General features: G+C 39.2%; 1 pseudogene; it reads left to right on the top strand.

Moving 5' to 3' along the window:
- The first annotated feature begins 839 nt into the window (after positions 1-839).
- On the top strand, positions 840-6,251 carry LOC102143690 (heat shock cognate 71 kDa protein pseudogene; annotated as a pseudogene).
- Positions 6,252-13,120: the final 6,869 nt, after the last annotated feature.

Raw genomic sequence — 13,120 nt, 5'->3', positions numbered from 1 at the left:
GTTCCTATAGCATATTTCTGGTCACAAAAACATCACCAAGTTTCTAAATAAAGATCCAAAACACTTCTCATATTAAACATTGAAATAAATGAGAGCTATGGAGACATTTAAGAAAGGTTAATACAGCTACTTGTGCAGCTCAGGCAGGAGGATCTCTTGAGCCTAGGAGTTCGAGGTTACAGTGAGCTATGAACATGCCACTATGAACATGTAAGATAATTACTTACCCAATTCTTAGTCAGTAAGTGATGGTGGTCATAGTGGTGATGGGTTAAATCAACGAATACATGTTTGGAAACCAAACATTGCAAAGAGCACCTCCTACCACCTCAGGGTTCAAAATAAAAAAAATGTCAGCCTTGTCGAGCGCGTCTATACTCCATTACTGCATTGTTCATTGTTGTGTATTTGCATGGTTATTAAGCACTTTACACATATTGATGTTATAATATGTTTTATAAATTCATTCATTCATTTCCCACCTTACCAATTCTAATTCAGGGTCACAAGTAGCCAGAGGCTATCCCAGCAGCTCAGGGTGCAAGGTAGGAACCAATCCTGGACAGGACTGCATTTCATTGTAAGGCACACTCACACCCTCACCCACACTCATTCTTTTTTTTTTTTTTTTTTTGAGATGGAGTCTCACTCTGTCACCCAAGCTGGACTACAATGGCATGATCTCAGCTCACTACAACCTCCACCTCCTGGGTTCAAGCGATTCTCCTGCCTCAGCCTCCCCAGTAGCTGGGACTACAGGTGCACACCACTGTGCCCAGCTACTTTTTATATTCTTAATAGAGATGGGATTTCACCATGTTGGCCAGGCTGGTCTCGAACTCCTGACCTCAGGTGATCCATCTGCCTGGACCTCTCAAAGTGCTGGGATTATAGGTGTGAGCCACCATGCCTGGCCGACACTCACTCTTACTGGGACAATGTAGATGCGCCAGTTAACCGAATGTGCACATCTTTGGGTTGTAGGGGAAAACTGGAATACCTGGAGAAAACACGCACAAAGAGACAAAGAGAGAACCTGTAAACTCTACACAGACAGTGGCCTTGGCCAGGAATTGATTTTTTTTTCTCATCCACATAACTAAATGACACTGAACAAAATAACATTAGTTGAGGACCTGCATACCTATGTAATAATATGTACAATATTATATAACTATGAGTGATTTTATATATATAGTATTATGACAATTACCTAATGTAAATGACAAGTTGATGGGTGCAGCAAGCCAACATGGCACATGTATACCTATGTAACAAACCTGCACATTGTGCACATGTACCCCAGAACTTAAAGTATAATAATAATAATAAAAATAAATTGATTATTTCTATGTCGGTGTAGATTATTTTGTCAACTGCATTATTTATTACAAGTTTTCAAAGTATAGTAAAATCTGACTTATAGACACCTTTACAAAAAGACTTGTTCGGGATATTTGAAGATTTTGGATGGCTAAGTTTTTTTTTTTTTTTTTTTTTTTTTTTTAGTATCGATTTGTTTCTAAATGCATGCTTTTAAACTTAAACTGAAAGAATACGTTGTATTTGAAAATTGTAATAATTTTCAAATTATCTTGCAAACTTGTTTATGAACATGTATGGCACAGCTTAAATAAGACTGTGCAAACTCTTTTGTGTTCTACTTTTTAAATATTACTTTTTTTGTTCACCTCCCCATATTTGCAAGCCTCACATAGTTGCCATTTTAAATATGTTTTTGTGATTCACCAATTTTCTACCAGTCAGAGAGAAGCACAAGAGAGAGGAAATGAAACCATCTGGCTTTGAGCCCTCACCAGGTGTGCTTGTGAGGTCCCAAATACTCACGTGTGGTATTAGTCCATTTTCACACTGCTAGAAAGAATTACCCAAGACTGGGTCATTTATAAGAGAAAAAGTTTAATTGACTCACAGTTCCACATGGCTGGGAAGGCCTCAGAAAACTTACAATCATCGTGGAAGGGGAAGCAGGCATGTCTTACATGGCAGCAGGAGAGAGAAAGGAGTGAAGGAGGAACTTCCAACACTTATAAAACCATTAGATCTTGTGAGAACTCACTCACTATCACAGGAGCAGCATGGGGGAAACCACCCCCATGATTCAATGATCCCTCTGCCCAATTGTAATCCCTCCCTTGACATGTGGGGATTACAATTGGAGATAAGATTTGGGTGGGGACACAGAGCCCAACCATATCACATGGGGTGCATGGTTGTTCTTGGTGTTAGCTTACAAGATCCAAGCTGTTATCACAGGGTAATGTGAAAATTGCACCAGCAGATGCATTGGAAAAAAAAAATCAATGGACACCAAGAACAATCATGCACCCCACGTGATATGGTTTGGCTCTGTTCAAAGAAATCAGAGATGACACAAACAAACGGGAAAACATTCTGAGGCAGGAGAATAGGGTCTGGAGGCAGGGAACCTAAGGCTGATTCATGCTGACTGGACATCACAGGCTATTCCGCTTTCAATTCCTCCTTTTTCTTTGTGGCAGTTGCTGCGTGGCAGTTGGAAAATATAAGTGCCTCTGATTGGTCCCTTCCCACAACCAATCAGACTGGTCATGGCCCACTACTTTATTTGCATAGAGTGAACCAATGGGAAACCTCTAGAGGGCGTTTAAACCCCAAAATATTCTGTAACCAATGCTCTTGAGCTGCTTGCTTGAGCCTCCCCTGACTCTGTGGAGTGTACTTTCATTTAAAATAAATCTGCTTTTGTTGCCTTGTTGTGTTTGTGTGTTTTGTCCAATTATTTGTTCAAAATGCCAAGAATCTGGACAACAACCCTCAACAGTAACAATTCCCTGCTCATGGATAAGAAGAATCAGTATCACTAAAATGGCCATGTTGCCAAAAGCTATTTACAGGTTCAATGCTATTCTTATTAAACTAACAATGACATTCTCCACAGAACTAGAACAAAATCTGTTTTAAAATTCATATAGAACCATAAATGAACTAGAATAGCTAAGGCAATCTTAAGCAAAAAGAACAAAGCTGGAGGGATCAAACCACTCAACTTTATAGTAGAGGGCTACATTAATCAAAACAGCACAGTATTGGTACAAAAATAGACAGACATACCAGTGGAACTGAATAGAGAGCCCAGAAATAAGGCCACACACCTACAAGCATCTGATCTTCAACAAAGCTGACAAAAACAAGCAACAGGGAAAGAACTCCCTATTGAATAAATTGTGTTTGAATAACTGGTAGCCACATGTAGAAGACTGAAACTGGACCTCTTTTTTTTTACAAGATATAAAAAAATTAACTCAAGATTGATTAAAAACTTAAATGTAAAACCCAAACTATAAAATCCCTGGAAGACAACCTAGGCAATACTATTCTGGACATAAGAATGAGCAAAATTTTTATGATGAAGATGCCAAAAGCAATCACAACAAAAGCAAAAATTGACAAATGGGATCTAATTAAACTTATGAGCTTCTGTCTATCAAAATAAACTATCAACAGAGTGAAGAGACAATCTACAGAATGGGAGGGAATATTTGTGAACTATGCATCTGACAAATGTCTAATATTCAGCATCTATAAAGAACTCAAACAAATTTACAACAACAAAAACCCCCCAAAACCTCATTTAAAAGTGGGCAAATGCTGGGTGCAGTGGTTCATGTCTGTAATCCAAGAACTTTGGGAGGCCAAGGCAGGAGGATCACTTGAGAACCAAGAAAGGGCCTGCATAGCCAAAGCAAGATGAAGCAAAAAGGACAAATCTGGAAGCATCACATTACCCAACTTCAAACTATACTGTAAGGCCATAGTCACCAAAACAGCAAGGTACTCGTATAAAAATAGGCACATAGACCAATGGAAGAGTATAGAGAACCAAGAAGTAAAACAAAATACTTACAGCCAACTGATCTTCAAAAAACCAAACAAAAACATAAAGTGAGGAAAGGACACCCTATTCAACAAATGGTGCTGGGATAACTGGCAAGTCACATGTAGAAGAATGAAACTGGATCCTCACCTCTCCCCTTATAAAAAAAGTCAATCCACGATGGATCAAAGACTTAAATCTAAGACCTGACACCATAAAGCTTCTACAAGATGACATCAGAAAAAACTCTTCTGTCACTGAACTCACCTGCAGCTCTCAGGGTTTCTGTGTCTTTCTTTGTAGTTGGAGCCAGGTCTACACACCAGCAGCCATGTCGAAGGGACCTGCAGTTGATATTGATATTGGCACCACCTACTTTTGTGTGGGTGTTTTCCAGCACAGAAAAGTAGAGATAATTGCCAATGATCAGGGAAACGGAACCACTCCAAGCTATGTCGCCTTTACAGACACAGAATGATTGATCCGTGGTGCCACAAAGAATCAAGTTGCAATGAACCCCACCAACATGGTTTTTGATGCCAAATGTCTGATTGGATGCAGATTTGATGATGCTGTTATCCAGTCTGATATGAAGCATTGCCCCCTCATGTTGAATGATGCTGGTGGGCCCAAGGTCCAAGTGGAATACAAGGCAGAGACCAAAAGCTTCTACCCAGAGGAGGTGCCCTCTATGGCTCCAATAACGATGAAGGACATTGCAGAAGCATACCTTGGCAATACTGTTAGCAATGCTATGGTCACAGTGCCAGCTTACTTTAATGACTCTCAGCGTCAGGTTCCAAAGATGCTGGAACTATTGCTGGTCTCAATGTACTTAGAATTATCAATGAGCCAACTACTGCTGCTATTGCTTATGACTTAGACAAAAAGGTTGGAGCTGAAAGAAACGTGCTGATCTTTGACCTGAGAGGTGACTCTTTTGATGTGTCAGTCCTCACTATTGAGGATGGAATCTTTGAGGTCAAATCTACTGTCAGAAACACCCACTTGGATGGAGAAAACTTTGACAACTGAATGTCAACCATTTGATTGCTGAGTTCAAGTGCAAGCATAAGAAGAACATCAGTGAGAACAAGAGAGCTGTAAGATGCCTCCATACTGCTTGTGAACATGCTAAGCATACTCTCTCTTCCAGCACCCAGGCCAGTATTGAGATTGATTCTCTCTGTGAAGGAATCGACTTCTATACGTCCAGTGCCCATGCCCAATTTGAAGAACGGAATGCCGACCTGTTCCATAGTACCCTAGACCCCACAGAGAAAGCCCTTCAAGATGCCAAACTGGATAAGTCACAGATTCATGATATTGTCCTGTTTGGTAGTTCTACTCATATCCCCAATATTCAGAAGCTTCTCCAAGACTTCATCAATGGAAAAGAACCAAATAAGAGCATCAATCCTGATGAAGTTCTTGCTTATGGTGCAGCTGTCCAGGTAGCCATCCTATCTGGAGACAAGTCTGAAAATGTCCAAGATTTGGTGCTCTTAGATGTCTCTCTTCTTTCCCTCGGTATTGGAACTGCTGGTGGAGTCATCACTGTCCTCATCAAGCGTAATACTACCATTCCTACCAAGCAGACACAGACCTTCACTACCTATTCTGACAACCAGCCTGGTGTGCTTATTCAGGTTTATGAAGGTGAGCGTGCCACGACCAGGGATAACCTGCTTGGCAAGTGTGAACTCACAGGCATACTTCCTGCACCCTGTGATGTTCCTCAGATTGAAGTCACTTTTGACATTGATGCCAATGGCATCCTCAATGTCTCTGCTGTGGACAAGAGTACAGGAAAAGAGAACAAGATTACTATCACTAATGACAACGGCCGTTCAAGCAAGGAAGACATTGACTGTATGGTCCAGGAAGCTGAGAAGTACAAAGCTGAAGATGAGAAGCAGAGGGATGAAGTATCATCTAAGAATTCACTTGAGTCATATGTATTCAACGTGAAAGCAACTGTCGAAGATGAGAAACTTCAAGGCAAGATTAATGATGAAGACAAACAGAAGATTCTGGACAAGTGTAATAAAATTATCAACTGGCTCGATAAGAATCAGACTGCCGAGAAGGAAGAATTTGAACATCAGCAGAAAGAGCTGGAGAAAGTCCGTAACTCCATCATTACCAAGTGTACCGGAGTGCAGGAGGCATGCCAGGAGGAATGCCTGGGGGAATCCCTGGTGGTGGAGCTCCTCCCTCTGATGGTGCTTCCTGGCCCACCATTGAAGAGGTTGATTAAGCTAAGTATAGATGTAGCATTGTTCCACACATTTTAAAACACTGAAGGACCTAAATTTGTAGCAAATTCTGTGGCAGTTTTTAAAAGTCCAGCTACTATAGTAAGTTACTTGGCATTCTCTTTTTTTTTTTTTTTTTTTTTTTTTGAGACGGAGTCTCGCTCTGTAGCCCAGGCTGGAGTGCAGTGGCCGGATCTCAGCTCACTGCAAGCTCCGCCTCCCGGGTTCACGCCATTCTCTGGCCTCAGCCTCCAGAGTAGCTGGGACTACAGGCGCCCGCCACCTCGCCCGGCTAGTTTTTTGTATTAGTAGAGACGGGGTTTCACCGTGTTAGCCAGGATGGTCTCGATCTCCTGACCTAGTGATCCACCCGTCTCGGCCTCCCAAAGTGCTGGGATTACAGGCTTGAGCCACCGCGCCCGGCCTGGCATTCTCAATACTTGAATATGGAGCATATGCACAGGGGAAGGAAAAAACATTGCACTTTAAAATACTGTATTTTAACCAGAAAATCAGTGTCTTAAATAAAAACTGTTTAAAATTGGCACCATAAAAAAAAGAAAAACCCTTCTAGACATTGACTTAGGCAAAAACTTCATGACCAAGAACCCAAAAGCAAATGCAACAAAAACAAAGATAAATAGTTGGGACTTAATTAAACTAAAAAGTTTTGGCAGAGCAAAAGAATCAGCAGAGTTAACAGACAACTTACAGAGTGGGAGAAAATTTTCACAATCTCTACATCTGACAAAAGACTAATATCCAGAATCTACAAAGAAATCAGCAAGAACAAAACAAATAATCCCATCAAAATGTGGGCTAAGGACATGAATTCTCAAAAACAGATCGACAAATGGCCAAGAAGCTATGGAAAAATGCTCAACATCACTAATTATTAGGGAAATGGAGATCAAAACTGCAATGCAATATCACCCCACTCCTGCAAGAATGGCCATAATAAAAAAATCAAAAAATAATATATGGCGTGGATGTGGTGAAATGGGAACACTTTTACATGGCTGATGGGAATGTAAACTAGTACAACCAGGATGGAAAACAACGTGGAGATTCCTTAAAGAACTAAAAGTAGATCTACCATTTGATCCAGCAATCCTACTGGGTATCTACCCAGGGGAAAAGAAGTCATTATATGAAAAAGATACTTGCACATGCATGTTTATAGCAGCACAATTTGCAACTGCAGAAAAAAATGTCCCATCAACCAACGAATGGATAAAGAAAATGTGGTACATAAATACCATGGAATATTACTTCAGCCATAAAAAAGGAATGAAATAATGGCATTTGCAGCAACCTGAATGGAATTGGAGACTATTATTCCAAGTAAAGTAACTAAGGAACGGACAACCAAACATCGTATGTTCTCACTCATAAGTGGGAGCTAAGCTATGAGAACACAAAGGCATAAGAATGATACAATGGACTTCGGGAACTTGGGGGAAAGGGTGGAAGGAGGGTGAGGGATAAATGACTACACATTGGGCACAGTGTATACTAATTGTGTGATGGGTATACCAAAATCTTCGAATCACCACCAAAGAATTTATTCATGTAACCAAACACCACCTGTTCCCCAAAGGCATACTGAAATAAAAAATAAATTTTAAAAAACATGGTACATATACACAATGGAGTATTATTAACCAAAAAAAAAAAAAAAAAAAAAAAAAGAATGAGATCCAGTCCTTTGCAACAACATGAATGGAACTGGACATCATTATGTTTAATTAAATAATCCAGGCACAGAGAGCTAAATGTCATATGTTCTCACTTATTTGTGCAATCTAAAAATCACAACAATTGAATCCATGGAGATAGAGAGTCGAAGGATGGTTTCCAGAGACTGGAAGGGTCACTGAGGGATGTGTGTTGGGGGGAGGTGAGGATTGTTAATGGATACAAAAAATAATTAGAAGCAATGAATAAGACCTACTATTTGATGCCACAACAGGGTGGCTATAGTCAATAATAATTTAATTGTACATTTTAAAATAATTTAAAGGGTGTAATTGGGTTGTTTGTGATTCAAAGGATAAATGCTTGAGGGGACGGATGCCCCGTTCTCTATGCTGTGATTATTTCACATTGCATGCCTGTATCACACCCCATCTCATGTACCCCATAAATATGTATACCTACTATGTACCCACAAAAATTAAAAGCAAAAGAAAAAGAGAAAAAGAAAAGTAAATAAAATATATTAAAAGGCAAAAGTAACAACAATAGCATGGTATTGAGTTTAAAAGAGACACATAGTCCAATGGAACAGACTATAGAACTGAGAAATAAATCCATGTATTTACAGCCAACTGGTTTTCTACAAAGGCTCCAAGAACATACACTGGGTGTTGGACATTATTTTCAATTAATGGTGCTGGGAAAACTGGATATCTACATGCAAAAGTATGACACTGGACCCCTATTTCTCACCATAAACAAAAATCAACTGAAGATGAATTATGAACTTATACATAAGACCTGAAACTATAAAACTATTAGATAAAAATACACAGAAAACACTTCAGAACATTAGTTTAGGCAAATATTTTATGGCTAAGACATCAAAAACACACACAATGAAAACAAAAACAAAAGCAGACAAATGGGAAAATATTATTAAATAAAAAACCTACAAAGCAGAGAAAACAATCAATGTAGCAAAGAAACAACTTGTTGAATGGGAGAAAATATTCGCAAACTATTCATCTGACAAAGAACTAACATCCAAAATATACTCAAATAGTAAAAATCAATCACATTAAAAAGTGCACAAAGAACATAAATAGACATTTTTCAAAAGAAGAAGTGCAAATGGCTAACAGGTTTTTTTTTTTTTTTTTTTTTTTTTTGAGACGGAGTCTCGCTCTGCCGTTCAGGCTGGAGTGCAGTGGCCGGTTCTCAGCTCACTGCAAGCTCCGCCTCCCGGGTTTACGCCATTCTCCTGCCTCAGCCTCCCGAGTAGCTGGGACTACAGGCGCCCGCCACCTCGCCCGGCTAGTTTTTTGTATTTTTAGTAGAGACGGGGTTTCACCGTGTTAGCCAGGATGGTCTCGATCTCCTGACCTCGTGATCTGCCCGTCTCGGCCTCCCAAAGTGCTGGGATTACAGGCTTGAGCCACCGCGCCCGGCCACAGGTTTTTTTTTTAATGCTCAACATTACCAGTCACAAGGGAAATATAAATCAAAACCAGAATGAGATATCATCTTACCCCAGTTAAAATGACTATTATTAAAAGGAAAACATAAGAGATGTTAGCAAGAATGTGGAGAAAATAAAACTTATATACTGTTGGTGACAATGTAAGTCAGTACAGCCACTATGGAGAAAGAGTATAGAGATTTCTACAAAAAAAAAAAAAAAAAAAAGAAAAAAAAAAAAAAAAAGAAAACTACCATAGCATCTAGCAATCCCACTACTGGGTATTTATTGAAAGAAAAGGAAATCCATATATCAAAGGGATGCCTACATTTGCATGTTTATCACAACAGTATTTACAATAGCAAAGACATGAGATCAACCAAATTGTCCATCAATGAATGAAAATGTAGTGTATGTGCACAATACACTACTATTATGCCTTTAAAAAAAATGAAATTTTGTTATTTGCAGCAACATGGATATAAATGGATGTCATTATGTTAAGTGATATATGCCAGGCACAGAAGGACAAATATTGAATAGTTTCACTTATATGTGGGAGCAAAAAAAGTTGATCTCATGGAGATAGAGAGAAAAATGATAGCTACCAGAGACTGAGAAGTATGTGTAGATGGGTGCTGATGGAAGAAGAGAGGTTGTTAATGGGCACAAACATACAGTTAGATAAAAGAAATGTTTTATTATTTGATAGCAGAGTGACTGACTATATATTACAATGTATTGTATATTTCAAAATAGCTTGAATAGAGAACTGAAAGGTTTCCAACACATAGAAATAATAAACAGGCTGGACACTCTAGCTCATTCCTGTAATCCCAGCACTCTGGGAGGTCAAGGGAGTGGGATATTTGAGGCCAGGATTTTGAGACTAGCCTGAGCAAGAGTGATATCCCAACTCTACAAAAAAAAAAAATAATCAGCCAGGTGTGGTGGTATGCGCCTGCAGTCCCAGTTACTTAGGAGGCTGAGGTGGGAAAATTTCTTCAGCCCAGGTGGTTGAGACTACAGTGAGCCATGATTACACCACTGCACTCCAGCCTTGAGTGCAGGCTCCACTATCTGGAGTGAAACTCCAGATAGGGTTTCACTCTATCTCCTATCTCCAAAAAACCTATCTCCAAAAACCTATCTCCAAAAAATTTTTGTAAAATTAAAAATAAAAATTTGAGTTGATGAATACCCTATACACCAACTTGATCATTATACATTGTATGCATATAACAAAATATTATACATATGACATAAATATGTACACATATTATGTATCAACATAAAAATATAAAAAAGAAATAAACTGGCATCAAAGCCATGAAAATAAATTGAATTGTTAAATGGCAGTTGATACAGACTTCAGGTAAAATGATAACTAAGCTACTTGGCTGAATAAAATATTTAGAATGCAGCTGAGAAAGCAGAGAGATCTAAAATATATGAAAGAGATTAGGAGATACAAATAATCAAATGAGCAGGTCTAATTTAAATCATGTTGAAAATTCAAAAGTAGAGAAGAGGGAAAACAAAGATACAATATTTGAAATAAAGACTTTGAATTTTATAGAAATGATAAAATCAGATCAGGAAGGATGGCTCATACCTATAATCCAACACTTTGAGAGGCCGAGGCAGGAGGAGTACTTGAGCCCGAGGAGTTTGAGACCAGCCTCAGCAACATAGTGAGACCCTGTCTCTACAAAAAAATGTTTTTAATTAGCCAGGTGTGGTGGTGTGTGCCTGTAATCCCAGCTATTCAAAGGCTGAGGTGGGAGGACCATTTGAGTCCAGGAGGTCGAGGGAGCAGTGAGACATGATTGTGCCACTGCACCCCAGGCTGGGGCACAGAGAGAAATCCTGTCTCAAAAAAAAAAAAAAAAAAAAAATATATATATATATATAAGTAAAAATAAAAACAAAGAAATAACAAAGTTGGGAATTAGAGATACATATGGGAGATCAAAAAAGTGTGACAAATAAAACGGGATATTTATATACAATCGAGAATAGTGTGGCCAGTCGCGGTGGCTCATGTCTGTAATCCTAGAACTTTGGGAGGCCGAGGCGGGTGGATCATGAGGTCAGGACATCGAGACCATCCTGGCTAATACAGTGAAACCCTGTCTCTACTAAAAATACAAAAAACTAGCCGAGTGTGGTGGCGGGTGCCTGTAGTCCCAGCTACTCGGGAGGCTGAGGCAGGAGAATGGTGGGAACCCGGGAGGTGGAGCTTGCAGTGAGCCGAGATGGAGCCACCGCACTCCAGCCTGGGTGACAGAGCAAGACTCCGTCTCAAAAAAAAAAAAGAAAGAAAGCAAAGAAACAAAATCCTTATAGACATATGATTGATGTGCACAATTTACTCAATTCCATTTGCTAATCATATTAATCATATTACAAAGATTGTTATAATTGATACAACACAGGGTTAGTAATAACCTTGAATGAATGTATTCAGAGAAATACCCTATGCAACATGTAAAACTATTTGAGGGACTATCAAATGCATTTCTAGTTGTAAATTTTCATCACTTTTGATAAACCTTAATTATTCTCCTCCAAAGAGTCTAAACAATCTTGAATATTTGCTTATCAGCATAGATTAAGACTAAAGGACTAATTGTGGCATAGCTATTGAACACAAGCATATGGAACCATACCAATAGAGGGTTGTTTATCCATGTTACAACCACTGAAAATGAGAATATGAAGTCCATCCTATATATGAAGACAAAACAACTCACCAACAATAGTATGGTCTGGGAGGCCCTTTTTGCTGGGGAGACTGTTGGGGAGAGGCTGGTGCTATGTAGGTGCTGGGACATCATTTAATTTTTCTTCTTAAGAATAATTTACACATTGTTCTTGACTTTCTAGTAAAAATAAATAAATGTTTAAAAATAGTAATTTACACACCACAGTAACAGTGTTATAATATTCTGTGCTTCTTTGTGTATTTACTATTAAGTTTTGTGCCTTCAGATGATTTCTTATTGCCCCTTAACCTACCTTCCTTCCTCCCTCCCTCCCTCCCTCCCTCCCTCCCTTCCTTCCTTCCTTCTTTGTGGTATGATCTCTGCTCACTGCAACCTCCTCCACCTCCTGGGTTCAAGCAATTCTCCCGCCTCAGCCTCCAGAGTAGCTGGGATTACAGGTGCCCACCACCACATCCAGCTACTTTTTGTATTTTTAGTAGAGATGGGGTTTCACCATGTTGGCCAGGCTAGTCTTGAACTCCTGACTTCAGGTGATCCACTCACCTTGGCCTCCCAGGTGTGAGCCACTGTGCCCGGCCACATTCTTTTCTTTCTGATTGAAGTAATCCCTTTGGCATTTCTTGGAGGACAGTTCTGGTGTTGATGAAATCTCTTAGCTTTTGTTTGTCTGGGAAAGTCGTATTTCTCCCTCCCAAATATTCTTCAGATATTTGAAGGATATCTTTGCCAGATATACTACTCTGGGATAAAAGTCTTTTTTTTTTTTCCCCTTCTTGTTCAGCACATTAAATAAATCATGCCATTCTCTTCTGGCTTATAAGATTTCCACTAAAAAGTCTGCTGCCAGACATATTGAAGCTCTATTGAGTGTTGTTTCTTTTCTCTTGCTTCTTTTAGGATCCTTTCTTTATTGTTGACCTTTGGGAGTTTGATTATTAAATGCTTTGAGGTAGTCTTCTTTGGGTTAAGTCTGCTTGATGTTCTAATACGTAACCTTCTTTAGTTGGATACTGATATGTTTCTCTAGGTTTGGGGAGTTCTGTGTTGTTTCTCTGTATAAACTTTCTACCTCTATCTTTCTCTACCTCCTCTTTAT

Source organism: Macaca fascicularis, chromosome 1, assembly GCF_037993035.2.
Source record: "Macaca fascicularis isolate 582-1 chromosome 1, T2T-MFA8v1.1".
NCBI lineage: Eukaryota > Metazoa > Chordata > Mammalia > Primates > Cercopithecidae > Macaca > Macaca fascicularis.
The sequence above is the reverse complement of the archived record's forward strand: the minus strand, read 5'-3'. Positions and strand labels throughout refer to the sequence as shown.